Below are 21,974 nucleotides of genomic sequence, written 5' to 3' on the forward strand. Positions count from 1 at the left end.
AAGGACAGCGTAGTTGACTTGGATGTTGAGCTCCATCATCTTCATCCATGAAAGCTCAGCTGGAAAAGCTTCATGTTCATCAGTAATCAGTTGTTGTTTCATGTCGAGTGATCTGTTGCGATAGAAGTGTGGAACAGGTCGGAGAAACGTCTGTGCGCTGCAATCCAGAGAGAGATTCCTTTGTGGTATCGCAGTGATGTCATTACTGCTGATGTCATTGAGACCATTGGAATTGAACATGTGAATTCAACCTGCTGCTTGAAAAATGCCATACAGTAGCACTAATGACGCAGATAGAGGAGAATGATCTGGACTGTGCAGTTAAAAACAATGAATAAGACCTGGAGGAGGTGACCAATCCTGGGCATTAAATTGGCAACATGTTGAAGATTGAAGGCTCAAAGGTGAGCCAGAAGCCAGAACAGCTGACAGCACAGTAAACAGAGACCATTCAAATGCTAAAGGAGCAGATATCGGAATGTAAATCATCTTGCACACAGACCGGAAAATGCTAACTGCAGTCCTCACTGCTAAGAGAATTTGAAATAAATGTACAATTACAGATCTTTATATCGTTTTTATGGGAATACATCTAACAAGATAAGAGGGATAAATAATAAAATTAGGTAAAATTAGACTAAAACACCAAGTTATTTATTATTCTTCCGTCTCCTGGAATGCGGCTCGTATCACTGTTTAAATCCTTTTACTTTGAATAAGGTATTAGCTCTTTTTCTTACTTATTAGCCATGTTTAGTATACTGAATGGAGGAAGTCAATTATAGACAATATGCTATTGATGCCCCACATGCTACTGTCAATATTCATGATAACATTAGCATTTTGACTAATTTTGGCTTATACAATACTTTCATACTGAATGGTTCAAGTCCATGTTTGTGAACATTCTTGTGATTCTCCATGATACTTTGTAATTTTTTAGCCAAGCTGAGCATTGATGCTAATTTGTAGTATCAGAACCCTGGGTCCAAACCGAAGGGCACACTTTGGCAGGCCCCGGTTAAATTTCTACAAGAATTTTCTAGCTTTGATTTATCGCTCACAATAAATCCCAATTACTGATGTTTAAACTTCCCCAACACCATCAGGATTGTTAATTTTACTATTTTCTCTGCTGCTTGTTCAAAGAAACCATCAATAAATACGAATGAATTTGAAAATATGAGGGAATGCAGATGATAAAAATCACACTTAGGAATGTGGTGTCCCAAAGAGCCACGTTGCAAAGGGGAATATTTTTCTAGAGCAGCATTTGTGTTTTGGGGGCTGCAATAACTGTGACACACAGTCACAGTCATGCAGATACCTAAAAAAATAAGCAATAAATTGTGATAGTAATAGTTATTTTACAATATATTACCACAAAATATCACTATAAAACTTTAAACCTGTGCTGTTCTCCCCTAATGTAAAGTATCTATATCTACTGTCTTGTAGTTTGAGGCCATTATGACTTTTGGATTCTCTTGACCCTACTGGGCCAGCGATACAAATTGAGTTTTTCTGCACGACCGTATCAACGCTGCATTATATTCACCGATTCTTCAGTAGTTTGTCGGTTCTGTAGTGCTTTGAAGCACAGAAAACGCCCACTTCCTGTCTCATAGCCCTGCTGCAGTGAAAGCTGGAGACACTTTGATGCGCAGAGCTCAAGAACAGAGCACAGCGAGTCTGGAGCGCAGACACACCGCCGTCAGCGCCGCCTCGGCCTCGGACGTCAGGTCTGATGGAACGAGTGACGGGCCGAGAGAGTGGAGAAAGTAGGTGAAGGTGAAAGAGACGCGATGACAATAAAACAGCTGAGGAGCGGTCAGGTGCGGCAATGGAAATGAGGAGGAAGAGCGGGAGTGACTCGGTGTAGCAGGGGTTATAAATGAAAATGGAGGACAAATGGAAGTAAAAATGGTTTCTTTTTTTAATCGAACTGTGTCTGGGAAAGAAAAAAAAAGAGGGAGATGGAGGAAATGAGGTTCGGTGGAGGTGGAGAGTACAAGCTGTGGTTTGACAACAGCTTAGATTGGCTGTCAGTTAGTTCCATCTCCCTCAGTATCTACCCTCTGCAGCCTAAAGAAAGTTACTCTGGCATCAGAAGTGGCTCAGGTATTTCAGAACGGAGGGAAAAACAGAAACCTCTTCACGTTGTTTAACCGAAAAGAGTTGGAAAAATGAAGAAAATGTTTCTCCTAATGGTGGACAGATACATAAATCGCTCTCTTGCTACACTGTAAAACCTAATTAGTTCTCCTTACAAACTAAATTGTTTTCAGTTTTCATAAAATTGATTAACATTATCTTGTGCCATTTTAGTGAGTGTAATTTAAACTGACTTTATAAATCTGAGTATTTTTTATTATTTAAACACACAAAGTTGTTTTTTTTTTGTATATGTAGATAAATTTCAAAGCTTTGAGAAAGAACATTTTTTGCCTAGAAAATTCCTGAAGAAATTTAACCGGGTCCTGCCAAAGTGTGACCGTCGGTTTGGACCCAGCGTTCTAAAAATTAGCATCAATGCTAAGCTTAGCAAAAAAAAGAATGTGAGTAACATGGACTTGAACCATGTTAGTAATTTTATGCCAGTTTTAAAAATATGTTAATTTTTGCGTGAATACTGGCAGTAGCATGTGGACCACCCCTTGCTTGATGTGTATAATTGACTAACTCCATTCAATATACTAAACACGGCTAACAAGTAAGAGAAATAGCAAATACCTTATTTAAGATAAAAGGGCTCTGCCTTGCACAGTAAGGCAGAGACAGATAATGATACTTTTTATCATCTCACAACCAGAAATTCTGTGAATCTTATTGGTCAAAAGCAACAACAAACAAACACATAATAAGTCATGTTCACAAGCATTACTACTAATAATAATAACTATAATACTAATAATAATGCATTAAACTTATATAGCATTTTTTTTTAGAAATCTCAAAGAGACTTTGCAAGGAAAGAAAAATGACAGATAATATAAGCAAGTAGCTGAAAATTAAAAAGGGGTTTTGGTCGATAGACCAGACTAAGCAGGTGGATTCTGGGTAGTGATTTGAAGGTAGTTGGAGTTCCTGACACTTTGAGACAGAGGGACGGGACAGGGGCAGAAACAGTCGTTTGTTTCTCATGGGGGTCAGGAGGTTAGAGTCAAAGGAACGAGGGGGACGGTATGAGTTAAGGTGAAGAGGTCACAAGATATGGCCAGGCGACGTTATATGATGGACACCCAATTTTTTAAAGGAAAAAAGTTATCCAAGCAAAATTGGAAAAAAGTAATAGCGCCTCATACATAACAACTCTGTATGAGTTGTAACAACTCACTCGTCAGTTGTAATAAAGTTGCTAGAAAGCTTTTCAATTATCAATGGTGTCTTTTACATCACCGTGGTGGAACTTTGATCTCCTCTTCTCATCTAATGGAGGAGTTGATGAACATTTTCATTGGATTTCAATAAAGATTTTCACCAGACCAATCAAAAAAATGTTGGTTTTTCTTGGGTTTTTTTAACACAGGTGGACTTGCAATTGTGCTTCTCATCATTCAAATTCTGCGAGCCACAACTCTTGGGATCTCTGACCTGAACTAAACATCACTGCTCTTTCAACGACAGAAGACAAGCAGAGCTCAAATGGGCCGAAATACGCAGGTTCATCTCCCGGCCAAAAACAGGAGACTTGACAGGCGTTATGCCCTGTGATGTCACTGACATGACGTCACTGAATGAAGGCATCACAAAGGCTTTGACAGGTTTTGAGTCGCTGTCTCCTTCAGTGACTCCTCACAAACAAACAGAAGTTCAAAGAGTTCTCACACTGGAATCGTGTCGGGCAGACTTTTAGAGAGACGAACATAAAACAAATATTTTTCAACTGTCTCGATGTTCCTGACCTGATGGAGAAGGTACTGGAAGGAAAAAAACTGAAGGTGTTCGCAGCAAATCTGGAGCTCGGGCTGCTGATGGACTTTAGAAAACTTTAGACCAGCTCGGCGAAGAGGAAACTGCCCTCGTCCAGAAGATGGTAGACCAGATGGCAGAAGGTCTCACCATCCCCAAGAAATTTGCGACAACGTTGAAGAAGCGGAGCAGCATGTGTAGCAAGGCGCTCGTCGAGCAGCTAAAGAACCTGTTGAAAACAAAGGACGAACACATCAGCGCCAAGATGATGGAGCTGCTGCAGGAACAAATGAAGAAGGCCTTTAAAGGCTTTGAGAACAGTCTGCAGGAAAAAGCTGTGTACGGCAGAAGTTACGGGATATGTCACGTCGTTTCTTACTGTGGTTGTTACAGGATTGATAATAATCCTGTAGCAGTTCGGTTTGAGAGCTGAACTATTACAGCATTAGTTCAAACCAACTGATAACTCAGTGGTTCAACTGTTGGGAACAGATTTGCTGAAGAGGCTCTAAAACTGGTGGCTGCTGATTAACTGTAAGTCCGTCAGATTGCTCAGAACTGGACAATCTGCTGAAAACAAAGGATGATGTCTCAGAGCCAAGATGTACAGGGGAAAATATGATTGTGTTTTTCTTCGTTACTTCTACTTCTTGTCGTGATTTACATGTTTAGATTGTTTTGGGTTTGTTGTTTTTCCTCTTTTTCCCCCTTTAGCAACCCAAAAGCTCTGGACTGTCGACCAGAAACGGCATCGTAAGCGGAGACCAACCTGTGGCTTCTAACTGCTGACTTTTGTTGACGGGCAATTATTAAACCCCAGATTTTATGGAGACAAGAGGACGCTTTTAAAGGGACTCAATGTAATAAACTACATTGACTGCTTCTCTGTTTGGGTTTTGGAGTTGTTTGCTCCCCTTTGGGCCCAAGACAGAGTGTGGGGTCATAGTAGTCACAGTTTGAGTTCTCAAACTAAACTGTTACAGCATTGGTTCAACTAACTGATAACTCAGAAGTTCAACTGTTGGGGACAGATTTGTTGAAAAGGTGTTAAAACTGGTGGGTGCTGATTTACTGTAAGTCTGTCTTTAACTGTTCCAATGTTGCAGAATCTAGATGTTAAACTAGAACTCAAAAAACTTGAGAAAATGATTGATTTCTCAAATCAATCAGTCCTGATGGACGTGATCTGCAGCTCTCCCTGGAGCGGTTCACAGCCAATTGTGATGCGGCCAGAGTGAGGATCAGTGCCTCCTTAGTTGCGAGCCGGAAAAGGGAAGAGTGCCTTCTCCAGGTCGAGGAGCGTGTCCTGACCCAAGTGGAGGAGTTCAAGTGTCACGGGATCTTGTTCACGAATGAGAGGAGAAGGGAGCAGGAGATCGACAGGCGGATTGGCGCAACGTCTGCCGTGAAGAGGGCGCTGTACCGGTCCCTTGTGGTGAAGAAAGAGCTGAGCCAAAAAAGCAAAGCTCTCGATTTAGCAGTCCATCTATGTTCCCACCCTCATCTGCGGTCATGAGCTTTGGGTCATGACTGAAAGAACAAGATCTCGGATACAAGCGGCCAAAATGGGTTTCCTCCGTAGGGTGGCTGGGCTCACTCTTAGAGATAGGGTGAGAAGCTCTGTCATCCAGGAGGGACTCAGACTAGAGCTGTTGCTCCTCCACAAGCCAGTTGAGGTGACTCGGGCATCTGGTCAAGATGCCTCCAGGTCGCCTCCCTGATGAAGCGTTTCGGGCATGTCCCACCGGGAGGAGGCCCCGGGGAAGACCCAGGACACGCTGGAGGGACTATGTCTCCTGGCTGGCCTGGGAATGCCTTGGGATTCCCCTGGAAGAGGGGAATCCAGATCTTCCTGCAGAACCAGTTTTAATTCAGAAAGCAGCAGCTGACCCATTTCCAGCTGCCAGGAGACTCTGGTACTTCCTTGTTATTCCTGGTTTTCCTAGTTATTCCTGTTTTTTCTAGTTATTCCTGTTTGAAACAAGTGACTGGGGAGAGGGAAGTCTGGGCCTCCCTTCTTAAGCTGCTACCCTTGTGACCCGACCCCGGATAAGTGAAAGAAAATGGATGGGTGGATGGATGGATAATAATACAATGATAATAAATTAAATAATTGATTAATTAATTCCCTGGGCTGTTGGAGTGTCTGACACATCTAGAGCATCTGACACTCCACATAGACTTTGAATATAAACCAGAATCTCCTGACTCTCAAAACATGTTTGATGTGAATGCACCATTAGAATGTTCAGCTTCAATGGTAACAATGACATCAGCAGTGATGACATCGCTCTTTAATGCATCGAATGAATCTCTCTCTTGAGTGTAGCACACAGACTGTGTTTTCAAACCTCTTCCTGTTTCAGACTTATAAGTTATAAGTTATGAATCTTCTCCAGGAGTTTCAAGTCACAGAATCAGCCCAGTCCTGGTTCACATTCTCGGGTTAGAGAGACTCGCCTGGTATAAAGCAAATTGTTCGGTACTGAAATTTATGAATTGAATCAAAGTGTGTCATGAATATGTGTGCATTTACTCCATCTTAAGTCCAGAGCACACTAGATTTTTTGTTGCTTTTGCCACCACTATATGATATGCATATAAGATATAACAAACAGCACTATTCAGAGATGAGTTTATATCAGTTGTTCCACCATGTTTGTAATTCTGACATTTTGCCATCTCTGTAGTTCTAAAGAGCAGCTCAGAGGGAGACAAAATTCTGTTTATTTTGAGTGAAACTGTCTCTGTTTTGTGTCAGTTAGTCTTTTGTTTTGACTTGAATTTGGCTTGTTTTTTGTTAATTATGTCGCCACATTTACTCGAAATGCCAACAAAAGTAATAGCCCCCCTTTTACTTTTGTTGCCGCACGTTTTAATATATATATTGTGAGGGGCCACGCAGCGGTACGGGCCACATTAACGGTAGTAGGAAGCGGCAGTTATTTAGAGGTGAAGAACAATAGGTATCTGCCATACATTTCTATGGCAGGCATCAACTAGAAACTACTTGCATACAAAGAAACTGACTTGTTTTGAAACAGTTTCTGGTTTCATTAGTTGCTGCTGGTGGTGGCACAATCTATTGTGGGATTCTTTGCTGGCCAATCCCGACTTTCACATCACTTCAAATTAAATAAGCTAATTTTTAAAATGCTTTGGCGGAGGTGGTGGAATCAGGTTCCCCGCCTTCTAGGCAAATCTTAACAGGCAACCCTAAAGCTGCAAAGGAAGAGCTGGAACGCTGAGCTGTAGGTTGTGTGTGTTTTCCAGGGGTGTGTGTGTGTGCAGGGAGAGAGTGATGTGAAGGAGGGAGGAGACTGCAGCCATCATCCATTCCTATTAGAGGAGAAAGGAGAGGTCAGGAGCTCCGTAGGGAGAGGGAGAAAAGAGACGATAAGTCACCAAGAGGTGACAGAATGTGGCAACATTAGAAGGAGCCGATCACTCATGGTCGTGTTCACGCCGGGGCAAAGTGGAAGAGAAAGCGAGGGCAGAAAGATGCTGGATAAATCCTGGGAAACAAAGCTTTTTACCGTGTACCGTCAATTAAAATGTTAAACATGAGCCGTCACACGGCTGACTGAAGTACAGATCTATTTCCCTTACAAACGTTGGCAAAAGTCCAAAAATATTTTGCTAATGCAAAAAAAAATTAAATAATCCACACAATTTCACAATTGCTTTGTTTCCGTTAAATAAGAAACACAATTAAAATCACACCTGAATAAGTTTGTTCATGTCCAACAACACAACGCAGCATCGTCCTCCAACCTCTTCCTGTCTTCTTCTTCTTCACGGCTTTTGACAGTTACAACATCCTGTTGTTGATCACCTGACTCGTGTGATGCGAAAAAAAATGTTTCCATAGCAATTTTGTGATTATACCGATTTCACTACTGCCAGAATAATAAAAAAAAAAAAAACAAACAAAAAAAAAAAAATAAAAAAACTGTTAAGCAGCGAAACAGTTTTGTTTTTTGTTTTTTTTTTCAACATTGGCATTTCCATTTAGCTCATTTATTTCCAAAATGTCAAACCACATCATTTACCGTTATGAGGAAAAATATTGTTGTGATTATTATAATAATGGAGGACAGCAGTACAATGAGAGTAAGAATAAATATCAATATTTTTGCAAAGGGATTTGTCTTTTTTTTCACCATATGTAAACATTTGTTTCTCTTTTAATCTTCCAGACGTCTACAGAACATAAAGTCTGCCACATTAATTATTGTGATCATAACCAGTGCAGCAGTTTGTAGGGAGTCATAATAATCTTAGAATAAAATGTCTTCTGTTTTACTAATGACAGAGAGAATCTCTAGATAAAACATTTTTTGTACGACATACAAAAACATATGTATTGGGAGAAATTGGAATTTTTCACAATATATAACAGATATAACAGATTTCAGAGCAGCTGTCATTCCTGTTTATAGCATTAATTTTATTACCACACTTCTTCCTTCCTTTCAACTTTCCAGAAATATGCTTAGATACAGCATTGTATCTCAGCACAACTTCAGGAGTTTATCAAGGTGCGACAAAAGTTTCCAAAATGTAACTTTCTTCAGATGAATATTCTTACTTTAAAGGTTAAAAGAGGAAGTTAAATAGTGAGCTAGAGTTTGTCCTGTTGTGATTCAGTAATCCTCAACTCTGATCCATTTTCACTGCCCTTTTTCTCCTCACGTGTCTTTAGCTCCTAATGGCTGTGTTGTTTAATCTTTTTTTATTTTTAAAAGAAGGGAATGAAAGAGGGATTAACAGTACAGCAGACAGCAGACCCACTCTGTGTTCACACATGAATTAACAGTTACAGTCAATATAATCCTGTTGTTTTACGGCTCCTAGAGGCACCAAAATGCAAATGATCGGCTCTCTATATATTTCGTGCTAACTGTTCCGCTTAAGAAAATTCATTGAATTAGATTCAGCCTGTGAAGAGGACATGGCATTGTTAAGCAAATATTTAAATGGCAAAATGTTAAAAACCTCTTTCCAACAAGAAAATTTCCGAGATTTCTAACAGAAATTGTTCAACAGACAGAGGGTTCAGGGTTCCAAAAGTGAACCCTGAACCCTCTGCTGGATCTGCATGAAATGTTTCGTTCCTGCTCAGCCGGCTTGACGGTGACGGTGTTCAGCAGCAGACAGTGGAAGACAAGAACGACTGCAAACCAAACTTAAGTGAAATATTCTTTCTCCATTAGCTCCCACAGACATGGCAACCTACCTAAATCTATTAGAGTAATGTTTGAAAGTAATCATCCAGTTCAGCTGTGTTATGCCAAAGTACTGTGGAGATAAATCCTTACCAAACCATTTGCTGGATTTACTTTATTGCCAAAGTAAAGTAAAACCACAGAGAATGATCTCTGTCAAACAACGTAAACTTTGAAGTTCCATCAAGGGAAAATGTTGAATTGAACGCGATCTGTGCATTCATGCCATGATCTCCTCTTGCAGTGCGATTCACTTTGCATGCATTTTTATAGCAGCGTTGCTCTCCAGTCAGACGACTTCCGCTCGTAAAATGTTTGTCAGCTCAGCTCTTAAGTTACAGTATTTAAGTGAATAATTTGAATGTGATCTCTGAAAAAAAAAGACTCTTAAATCTGTCTAATCAAAGCTCATTGAAAGGATCGAGTGAGTATTAAACACGGCTAATGTCTGATAACACTATATCGTCATTAAGACCTGCTCTAAGCATTGCAGCAGGAAAACATCATAAACAAAAAGTAACTCCCAGGACTAGAGTTGAGAACAATTCCTGTAACATTTCTCCCCTCCATGTTACCAGCAGGTACACATTTTAGTTGGCAATTGAATTCAAATTATTGTATGTGAACAGACATACCTTGTTAGATGTTGACAAAATGTCCAGACTTCTCTCAAAACTAGAATACTTTAGCAGTATTTATTTCTGCTTTGCTGCGTTCCAGGTAACACTGTTCTAGTTAAGAATTGGGAATTTCAACAATTGCTTGCAGAGTATGTCTTGCAAATGTTATTTTAAAGTTTTGCTTTCCTTCAGCAGACACCGTTTTGATTTGCTCAGTTTAGAGCTGCAGGCGCTACATGCAGCATTGATTTTAGACGCACTCTTGCATGCTTGTCTTGAAAAATAAACATGTTTCCAGCACAGTTGAAGCGGGGAGCGGCCATATTGAAATGTCTTACAAGTTGTAACCGGGGGCAGCTGGAGTTACGTCTGTTTTTTTTTTTTTGTTAGTTTTTTTGTTTTTGGCGACTGGGAAGTTGGCATTTCCCAGGTCTGAATGCAGGAACCCGTTCATACTGAACCACGGACAGACGGCGGACTACGCTGTGGATCTGATTCAAAAATCTACAACAGAATATATGTTCTGCTGAGCATTATGCTGGCAAAATGCATATTTTACCCTTAAAAGTATAGATGCAAGCACAATAGACATACAGAAAAATTCCATAATGCTGATTGTGACGTTTCTGCTCCAGTCTCACACTTCCAGAGACTTACTTGGTCCTCTGCTTTTACTGAAGACCAGAATGTCTCATTAAACCTTTTGCCTTCACTAGCTCGTCCAAGGAGAGAAGAAGAAGCCTTTCTGATTGGTGATTGATCCATCAGTCTGTTGATCAGCTGAACCACAAACCGACCCCATGCGGTGAGACTATAACGTTGGGTTCGGTTCAGAACGACGTCGGGATCCAGAGTTTCGGGCTTTTCTCCGGTCGCTCGTCGTTAATGTCAAACTTTTTTCTCGATCATGTTGCTCAAACGCAGAGTGAAGTTTCACTTCCTGGCCTTCGGCGCTTTAGCGCTCCCAGAGGAATTATGCTACAATGAAAATAATCAATGTGGTCACATTACTGTCTGCATGCGACTCAGTTCATGCGGGTACGTTCATCTCTAACCACTTATTGTTGGGTGAGACCATGTAGGCAGGAAACAGGAGCTTTCTTTTGTTAGAACTGAGAGAATGTCTGGAGGTCAAGGTTTCTCTTCACAGATCTGCCCACTGGAATGTGAAGACTTAATTAATTAGTGAAAGCTTTTATTGAGTCGCACTGCGATGGCTGCTTTCTCAAGATCTGTGTCTGGAGGTCAAGCGGCTTTGTTGATTTGTCTGAGTTGTAGATATGAGATGAAAGAAAATGTGTTTATTTTTCTTCCTGTGCGTTAATCTGAACAAGTAAAATAGCTGCTACACTTTGAAACTAAAAAGGCTTTTCAGAATTGAATCACAAAGATCAGCTTAATGTTTGTTACTCTTGTTAGGTAGTTAAAGTATAGCATCTGTAACCTCTGTTTTTCTTACAGTTGCATTTGAGGTTGGCATGTTTTTTTTTTTTTTTTTTTTAACAATCTCACATCCGTGGTGCTGGATGTCTAAGGAAAACTGTAGGTTGCATGTCATCCCTTTTTGCATTTAGTCACCGCCTCCTATCACCATTTTTCTTTTTTAATTCATCCTTGCAGCGCTCTACACCAAAACGTGCTTAAGATGCATTTCTGCTTCGCATAAAGCGGCTGCAGTAATGCGCTCGCTTGTAATGACCTACAGTTGATTTGTCTGCGGTTTGGAACGGCGATGCCGTGGAGGACACCGGCATGCATAATGTGGATTAAATCACGAGTCCAAAGCGTTACGATGCTCAGACACTGCTGCGCTTGTGGTTTTTGAAGTCTGCACGCACTCACGCACATGGCGAAGCCTTACCCAGCTGACGGAAAAGCACACAAATGCAGTGCATCTGCGTGTGTGTGTGTGTGTGGGTGTGTGTGTGGGTGTGTGTGTAATTTAGCATGAGTAGATCATTGTTGTCAGTTGAGGTCCTGAGCTGTGTGCGCTGGATGTCTGAGTCTTATGGAGTCGGTGCTTGGTCATGTGAAACGGACCTGCATGAGTGAGCTCATCAGACCTGTGGATCTCGAGTGAAGTTGTGGAATTTGAGACACAAAAATGCCAGACCAATTAAAGACGTTTAAAGGCTATGTGAAAAACCACCAGGAGTGAAGTGTGGTAAGCTCGGCCTTGGATCGGATGACATCGTAACAGCGGCATCGTTTTTCAATTAGGACGCCGATGCAGTGAAAGTCTTTTGCGCGAGTCCAAATGACGCCTGAGGTTGTCTCGAGAAATCTCCCTCTTCTTCAGTCCCCACGTCTGGGCGGCTGCACTTATCTGTTACACAACATTGTTGAGCCCTTTAGGATCATTTTAATGATGCAGCAGTGTTTTTAGTTATGCTAATAAATGAGAACTGATGACACATCTGGAGAGGAGGAGGAGGAAAGGAAAAGGCAAAACTGCACAGAACAAAAAGGAGAAATGCCTTCATAGGTGAGTGGGAAAGTGGGGAGCGATGGTAAAGAAATGGAATCGTTTGATATTCAAAGAAGATTCTTGTGATTTAGTATTATTATTTTTTTCATTCCTCTGGCTCTCTCTCAACATCTCGTTTTCTGTCTTGACTTGTTGATGATTTGTGTTTTTTCACATCTTGTGAGTTTTGAATCACAATTAAATTTGTTCTGCATCAGCAAAGGAAATAAAATGCACAGTAGTCAGAATATGGAAAACCAGTGTGTGTTTTATGTTTAATTTAATCGGAAAGGTAAAAGTTGCAAAAATGCAAGTATTTGTCTAGCAAATAACAAGCAGCAGATTTTTTTTGTGGAAAAAAATCTGGTAGTGGGTTTAGCACTTCAAAAGAAAATCTATAAGAATTATTGACTTAAAACAATCTCCTATATCTTGCTGAAAACTTTGCATGTGAATTTTGGCCTATTTTAAGTACACTAAGAGATTTGCACTAGAAAGTTGACAAAAAATACTTGATAAGATTTTGTTTTTACAGTAAAAAGAAAAAAATTCCAGTATTACTACGCAAGACAAAATCAGCCTGGGCTCTATCAGCGGTTATCAGTCATTCATGCTTTTTCCTTTGGATGTGTTGCCCACAGTTTGGCACCGTTTGGTTTGACTGATCTGTTTATATGAACTGCAGCAAGTCATTACGGCTTCCTGCTGCTCGGGCGACATGCCCCTCCTTGTGTGACATTCCCCAGGACATTCATCAAATGCCTAATGGCCAAAAACAGGGGCCAGGCCACACTCATCTCAACACTTGTGCTTTTGGCTAATGCGTTTCATGTGGCAGATGGAGAGAAGATGGTGGGGAAGCTGCAGTCCAAGACTGTTTGTGTCCTTGGCCGGCGATCCTCCGCCAGCTCCTCAACACGCAACTGTTGAGGCAACGCTAACTTTGACTATATTCATTCCTGTTATGATTCAAGATCTCTTGGATGGCTATTCTGAAACATGCAACAAAAAGGAAAATGCTGTGATTCTTGGCATGTATAGATTGTTGTTAAAAATGAGAATTTATTCTCGATGGACAAAGAAGCGGCTCAAACCTCAACTTCATTGGTGATCGGACGAAGTTTGTCAAGCTGACTTTATTTATGTTTAACTTGACAACTTAACAAGCATAATAAATTGCATAAACTCAATTTGATTCCCTTTGACCAATTAAGAAAATATATTGAAGATGGACGACCTGTTCCGTTTTTCAATGTACCTGGTAACATAACGGTTAAATAAATGAGAACTTTCTTCCACAATGTGACACAATTCTCCTGTAGGAGTCTGCCGTCAATTAGAAACGTCAATTAAAAGTGTCTTTTGGGGTTCAGTTTTTAGCCACATGCAATTAAAATTGACCAGTAATAATTTGGGTATTTTAGTCTGTTATAGGAAGAAAACAAGACTGGGGTGTTAATTTTTCAATCAAACTAAACATTTAATTAGCAAACTAAATATTTACCTCCAAACTAAATATTTAGCTAGCAAGCTAGGTAAAAGTTAGCAAGCTAACCAGCTAAATTAGCACTGACATTCAATTGGTTAGCTAACTAAGAGCTTAGCTTGGAGTTTAATATGCAATTCTAAATCAAATAAAGGTTAAAGAAAAATTTTGGTTAGCAATCTAAATATTTAGCTTGAAATGCATTTGTTAAAACTAAATGCTTAAATTATTAAAGCATTTAGCTCTGAGCTAAGCATTTGGTTTGACACTGACATTTAATTTCTAAATGAATGAATGAAATGGTAAAAGTAGAACATTTATCTTTTTTCACGTTATCCTTTGATAGTGTTTAGTTTTATGTCTTCTCGTGTTCAGTATGAAAGAAAAGTGGATTGAAAAAGTTACTTAGTTGTTGAAAGCCACATTTAAATGTTGGGACATTCATATTCAAAGCAAAGCTTTTGTGCAGAATATGAAACGGAATAAACACAACATTTTTCTTTTTACATTATTTAGTGGGGTTCATCGTTTCTTTCAGTGTACTTGCAGGGCTTGTATGCAGAATGCATAGTAGTCTTTAAACACCATGTTAAAGACATCATGCAACTGAAAAGTGATGGGGAATTCAGTTTTCATCAGCAATAATCAGTTTTGTTTATATGTGTAGAAACTAAAATAATTGCCCTAATTATACTGGAGAGAATAACTAGTTCAACTGCCAAGCTTTTATTACACATGCTGGTAAAAATGTCTCCCCAGTGGGGCAGGCAGCACAATATTTTGCAAACATTTTCTGATGCCAATAGTTGTGTATGAATAATTAAAGCCCCAAAGGACTGTTTGGAATAAGTTGGTTTTTGGTTATTACACCACAAGTGTCAACAATACATGTTACTGCATGCCAATAAGATATTCAGTCTGCTGGACGGTTTCCTGTTGTATTAGAAGCCGACATCTGGAACAGATGAATGCGAAAAGTTACAAAGAGATTTTTAGAATCTTCAGAATGACAGATGACAACACATAGTCAGGGGAAAATAGTAAATCTTCCTCACAATATTTTACCAAAAACATTCAAGTCACAAGATGATAAAGTATCATGTATCTCTAAACCACACACAGGTGCACGAAAGTGCACACACACACACACACACACACACACACACACACACACACACACACACACACACACACACACACACACACACACACGCACACACACACACACACACACACACATACACACAGAGTGTGCAGTTTCAAAATTCATACAGCATTTGAACGTCATATTGTGAGACACCAATAGGATCGTAACTCCTGTCACACTGAATGATGGGATAAGTCAGACTGTTTGTCTTGCTGCTGCAGCAAAAAAACAAACAAATAAATAAATAAATAAATCATCAGACTGGAGTTCCAACAGACATGTCAGTGCTACAATGAATGGGAGAGAAGCTCCGGGTGCTAATGTGATTATTTAAATGCTAAGAAGAGGACGAGGGAGTGGAAACGGCTCAGGCGCCACTTTGTAGAAGAGGACACAAGTCGGACGTCCGTTTCTGTAGCACTCAGAGTTTCCCAGGCACTTCGGACCATGTTTGATTTTTATCAGAGTTAAACTGACTGTTGGTGAATCTCTTCACTCTGAGCTGATGTGAGCTCACAACTTGAAATTGTCCTTCTTAACGTGAGACTTCAACTGTAATCCTGCAGTGACATTTCTTTAAAAAAAAAAAGAAAAAAAAAAGAATCAAGTACCCAGTGGAACAGAAATCATCTCCGTATGTAGCCGAGAACAAAAATGATTAGCTTAGCACATTTTTTCTGTTTGAAAAGAAGTAGGAAGAATCAGTCAGTCACCTCCATTTAATAGCGTCTATCTCTCAGCGACTCGGTCCAATGCGGAAATAAAAACATGCTTGTGCAATTCAGGCCCTGTTCACGCGACAGTTTCTGGTGGAAATGGAAGAGTTATGATGTTTGTACTGTATGTTCACATGAAACCACCGGATGTTTTCTCTGACAGCACCGTTTGAAAACGGGTTCCAGACTGCAATGGCTCTAGAATGCAGCAGTGTCTAGTGTCTTGTCAAAAGTTTAAGAAAAAAATTTCAAATTGAATTGTAACATTCCAAGCCATTTCATGTTATGTAAAAAAGATAACTGTAAATAATAGCCGGACATACATCATCAGAATACATTGTACATTGTAATATGATTTTGTATTTATTTTTACCTGATTGATGATTGGAAATCGTTGTAAATTCCAGATTCAGGCCACTCATTCTTGCATACTGCAACATTTTTAGAACTCAGTGTTCCCCTGTGGTTGCACACATTCATTTAATAAACATTCCCGAAGATGTTTAGGTAAGAGAACATCTTTGGGATGCTCAATATTTTATGTGTAAAATATTGAGTGTTTTATACATAAACAGCATCATTTGATTACAGGTTCTTAATGGACTAACTGAAGAGGCATGACAGGACATTTGCATTAGAGAAGTCGTTTTGTCTTTTCTTCCACACATCCAGACATTTCCATGATGGTGGCATGTATTATTGCCATTGTAGATTGAAAGAGGTGTAAATTTCTGCCAAAACTTTCTGAGCTCCAAAAGTCAAAAATTTACTAGGGTTTTTCTTCTTACTGTTTTTTTAAACAAATTTTTTCACTTTCCAACTTCCTAATTTGACTTTTTTGTCAGTAATTCATTTTCCATTTACTCTGCTGTGCATTTTCAGTCTTGCACCAACAGGCAAAAAAAACAAAAACAAATTGCCATGACTGTGCAGGCAAGCAACAGATATACAGTAACAATTTTTGGCAGGAAGTCACTGCAGCACTCCCTAAATCAATAAGCCAATGAATTGATCAGTCAGGAGCAACATACCCAAGCCTTTTAACTTATGCAGCTTTTCAATTAGTTTAATGAGCTGTTTGTTGCTCAGCAGTGACTGAGGTAATGCAAAGCCGTTGATGATGTCATACGACTTCTCAGATATGAGTTTTGCATCGTCAGACTTTTTGTTTAAAACCAACTTCAACTTTCTGTTCAGCTTAATTAGGCTACTTTACAAAATGTGGTCAGTAACTTTTTGCTTTTCTGCCACTTTAATGATCCGATTGTATTAATGGTGACTTTTATTATTTCCCTTTAGATTCTTGCGTGAGCAGCTGTTTGATCCTGTGATGAAACCCTCACAAAGAGGAAGGCTACAAGAGGAAAATATGAAAGTGAACAATCTCAATGTAAAGATGAAAAAGTGAGAGGAGGAAAGCGGAAAAACAGTGCTGAGAGACGGGCTGGGCGTGCATCAGCTGTCAGATTAGTGCAGTCAGAGCGATGGTAAGCCGAGATGAGACGGCTGAACTTTTCACTGCCTATCCTCTCGTTCCCTTTGGTGCTACCATAGACACTTTTCTCTGAAGGTATTAGCTGTCATTCTGTGTGAAGTTGGGCAGCGCTGCACCTCCACTGTCCTTCCTATAATGGAGCCGGCAGCAGCTGGAAGCGCTGAGGCAGGGCCGGAACCACTTCAGTTGCTCCAGACATCTTCCTCATTATGGGAGAAATCATTAATCTGAAGAAGGCAAGAATGAAACATCTGTATCCAAGTTAAAATGAATAGCAAAATGAAACTCGACACTTATACTCAGGACTGCATCTCAGAACATTAAGTGTAAATTCTTTGAAATATTTATTTTTTATTTGTTTTAGCACAAAGAGTGATTTTCCATCTTTGATTAAAAGAATATTTTTCCTTTAACATATGAATTGGTTTTCATATAATTTTTTGTGTTTGTTGTACTGTACACATTTTCTGTGGTTTTATCTGCTGGTTTTTATCTTCATAAATTCAAAAGGAAATGTTGAATTTGGACCAGTTCAAATTCCCTCATAATCGATGTTTTTGGATTACAAATGTATGTGAAACTTTGTCCATATTCCGCTAATGTAGAAAAACCCCGCAGTTGTGCAACTGCAATGTCTGCATTAAAAGAAGCACAATTAAAATCACTTTAACAAGCTTAAAACGGCAAGTCATTGAGAAACTTACCGTTTTTCAATGCGCCGTCACCCTGCCACTACTTTCTGTTGTCGTCTCCTTCGTGGTTTATGTCAGTGGCAGCAAGCGGTTGTTGATCACGCGATATGGAAAAAGTGTTTCCTTTTCAATTTTGGGAAACAGACCTATTTTGATACGGCCAAAAATTCACCTTAAACTAACACCGAAACGTCTTATTGATAAATTACTTTTTTCTTCAAAAATGTTCCAATTAAGCAAATTTTCTAAATGTCAAATCACTCAGCTATGCGGTCGACGGAAACGCAGCTCGTGAGGGAAAGAGCAAGATGCTACCACACATATAGTGTCAAAGTTAGCAACCTGCACAGAGGCAGCTAGATTTGTCCCGGCATCAGTTTGCTGCAGATCAGTCGCTGTAGCTGCGTTTCATTACAAATGTGCGTGAAAACTTTTTCTGATATTCTTCTAATGTTGAAAAAACACAAATTCGCAACTATGGTCTTTCAGTTAAAAATTCCATGCAATCAAATTCAACCACAATAAATCTGTTTTAGTCACTAAAACAATGGGAAGGTGACCAATGAAAATGCTTGTCATATTTTATCACCAGCACTAGCGTGCTTAACACAGAGATTTGGTGTTTATGTTTAGAGGAGACATTTACTATAGATTTTCTGAGTTGTAACTGAAGTTATAATAATGTAGATCAAATTACATTATTATCCAATGAGACACCAGAGATGCTATTAATAGTGTGGGGAACCATAGAAAATCCTAAGTTCATTATCCAGGTGGTCTCATGTGATAGAAAGTGTAATTTATCAATCTATTTTCTATACTCACCTAATTTGTACAGGATTCAGTGTGATGGGTGTTCAATGTCTGTAAGTGGCAGCTATCAGTATTCCAAAAAATAAAGCCATAACATATTTCACTCTAATAAATCTGAGTTTCACTTTCTAAAACGAGTGACAAAAAATCTTTGAATTTTTTTGTGACGTTCCAATTTTCCGAGATGTACGTGACGGTCGTCTCCCTTTTCTCCTTCCACCGTACAATACATCCAGCATAACCTCCTACCTGAAAGCCTTTGCGCTTTGTGTGCAGGCTTTTCCTTTTGTTTGGTAAGATGACGGGCTAAGCTGTTTCTGAGGATTTGCTCCACAATACCAGTCTAAGGTTTCATTGAACCAGACATTTTTTTGTTTTCCTCCTCTTTGAGTCTCGGCATGCTTTGTATGGACGTTTCAGAGCCTGTTTCTCACTGTAATCTGCTGAGGTTGAATCGGTCTGAAAGTACAATGAGACTCTGTAACGTGGTTGGTTGGTAGGGAGCGCGGACAGGACTGAATAAAAGAAAGATACAGACGTCATAGGAAAACCTACTATTGATTTTAACTTTCTGTTGAGTTCTGTGTTGTACGCTTGTAATATTAGCGCTACGTCTCCTTCCAAACCTTGGTACTTGCTACTGGGTTTTAATAGGGGCTGCAACATTAACCAAGTGTCTAAAACCGAGTTGAAATCGTTGCGTTACACAATAGGGTCTGTGAATGAAGATCCTGTTGGATTCATGTAGACATGATACGCTCGGCCTCTATGGCTGACATGGAATCCTTTTGTTTTGCTTGTGAGAAGTTGCTCAACATAAAAACTTTAAGCAGGTCGTGTTAGGTTGCTCCCGACTTTGATTTGGTAAGAGTTCTCAGTAGATGTATTGAGAAGTTTCAGTCAGATCAAAAAAATACGCCAGAAACACAATGTTGATTATGGTCATATGACAGCTCTAGTATGAATTAGTCTGTTTAATATTACATTACGTCCACTGCTGTTGGTCTCTAAGTAACAGTATCAATGATTTCAAGGAGTGGAGATGTGCCTCATGTGTCTGTTCAGATGGAGCAATATAAGCATATTAACTCCTGCAAATGTCATTATGTTCTGCAGGATAGGATTTTTGCACGTGAAATGAACTAAAAACTCTGTTCTATTGAGAAAGGTTGAAGAACGGAGACAACTGGAGATTTTACCCGACATCTACACATGAAAAAGTAGCAGCAGACTGACTCGTGCCTCTGTTAAATTGACCGGGGACCTCTGGCGAATCCTCGGCCCCAGAATAGTCTTGGTAATTGCCTTTTTTGATATGAAGATGAGGATTTATATCTAGCAGTAATAACTAGTGCTGCACAATATTGAAAAATCATGCAATGTTATTTGTATACAAATTGATATCAGTTGCTGCATATCGCTTTTTTTTTTCTCAGCGCGCTCATTTTCATCTGTTCTAGCTTTCAACGCTGCTGTCTTGGGCACCATCAGGTACGGACATTTGCTGCTGCGAGCCTATCGACCGGCCTAAACTACTCCACAGCATGCTGGGAACTATTGATACTTGGAATTTATTGGCATGCAATTATTGTACCCAAAGCAGTCCGTTGTGACATCAATATTGCGATGACAATATATCTACGGCTGTAGTAGTTCAGGATTCTCCCCTAATGTGTGGAACACAGTGTGGGAGCTGCTGCAGGAGGAGCGAGCCATCATCATGGGAACCCATAAAAAGGGCCGTGGCTCATTACGAACATAATTGACTGAAAGGCTTGTTGAAGATTTGCGAGGGCTGACTTTATATACTGCTTCTCTGGTCACTCCAAGAACTTCACACTAGACACAGAGGGCCACAAATGCTCATCAATTCATTCGCTGATGCACAGGTCAGCAGGCGACTTGAGGGTGAATCCTTTGCTCAGAGGGAATATCGATAGGAAACTGGAATTTATCTTCAGCATCCAATTACAAGACAACTACTTTTCCCAGTTAGCAACAGTCAACCACAAGGTATGGTTCTCTTTTTAACACACAGCTCAGATTTCAGGGTTTCCCTCAGTGGATTGTAGGCCTGGCGGCCCACCATGCTTTACTAGCCCCACCGCCAGACTGAGCCTTTCTTGTTTATGATTTTAGGTAAGTAATAATAATAAAAAAAAATGTCAAAAACGCTTTTTTTTTTTTAAGCCAGATTGCAAGCGTCTCTATTGCTCTGAGCGTTTCACTGGCGGAGCAGATTTATTCCTAAATTTCTAAAAGATATGTTTGTAGAAGATGGGTTAGTAGTTTATGCATTTAAAGGCGGACCGATCACAGCGCTGGCGCCTCTGCGCGTTGTGTCTCGCGCTGCAGCAGCGAGACGCAACGAGCGAGACTCTGGCCTTTTGTGCTATGATGCAATTACAGTAAAATTTAAGTTCACCTCAGCACGGATCTCGCGGGCCTCCTTTCACTCACATTGGACACAGGCTGTGAGGAATGATGTTTCTTTCCAGAGTTTTTGATCAAAGTAGGAGTTTGACATGTTTAACGTTCTACAAGTTTAAAGAATAGCTTGTAGAGAATGATTTATATCGGTGGACAACAAATTTCATGCGTCTTTTCCATTTCGACATGCTGTCCAGCATCCGGCTCTGTCTGCGCTGATATGTGTTCCCAGTTTGCAGGCGCGTTAGAGGTCAACGAACCAGCGTTGACCTCACCATGCAGGTTCAGCCCGGTGAGGAGCTTTCGCGCTCGCCTCGTAGTCACACTTCACACTGGTTTTATTATTAGTAGTACTATCATTTTTCCAGCTAAACTATGCATCAAACCATGTCAAACTCTTTGACCACTCAGTCAGCCAGAGTTGAGATCTGAGAAACTCGCCTCACAAACTCGACTTTCAGAGACAGTTGAGACTCAGTGCAGATCTGTGATATCCAGATATGCACAAGAACTCTTGAGTTGCTCAGAGTTAGATGCACTAAATTTGGCAGCAGGAGCTTGGGGGGGTAATTGATCCCACTCAGGTTTCCCTCCAGTGTACACATGTACATGAGCAGCAAGAGTGCTGAGGTGATGGAGAGGTAAGAGACAGGAAGAGAAAGAGAAAGCTGCAGATAAGAACTTGTAAGTACTCTGTCTGTAAACTGGCTTAGCACTGTTATTGCTCAACTTTTGTTCTTGGGTAAAAAAGTGTGTATAGCTTTCATGAATAGATCTATGTATGATGGGTCACTCTGGTAGTATCTTACTCACAGCAATTAAATATGTTCCTGTTACTTTTTCCAACTAATTATCAGCAAAAAATATCCAGTAGATCAGTATTTATTACTGTTTGTAAAGTTACAGTAGAAAAAAATATACAGCAATAATTTTGATTATTTTACTTAAGAAGAAAAAAAAGTATGGGG

General features: G+C 39.9%; 1 protein-coding gene and 1 long non-coding RNA gene across 7 annotated transcripts in view; one reads left to right on the top strand and one right to left on the bottom strand.

Moving 5' to 3' along the window:
* Positions 1 to 21,974, top strand: part of nrxn2b (neurexin 2b) — a 686,688-nt gene that overhangs the window by 18,186 nt on the left and 646,528 nt on the right. The window lies entirely within an intron of this gene.
* LOC129378265 (uncharacterized) lies at positions 15,289 to 16,094 on the bottom strand. Its single transcript, XR_008608039.1, has 3 exons — positions 15,950 to 16,094; positions 15,574 to 15,666; positions 15,289 to 15,434 (listed from the first exon to the last, which is right to left on the bottom strand). It is a non-coding gene; the product is annotated as an uncharacterized LOC129378265 (long non-coding RNA).

This window comes from Poeciliopsis prolifica, unplaced genomic scaffold (genome assembly GCF_027474105.1).
Source record: "Poeciliopsis prolifica strain line A6 unplaced genomic scaffold, Auburn_PproV2 SCAFFOLD051, whole genome shotgun sequence".
Lineage (NCBI taxonomy): Eukaryota > Metazoa > Chordata > Actinopteri > Cyprinodontiformes > Poeciliidae > Poeciliopsis > Poeciliopsis prolifica.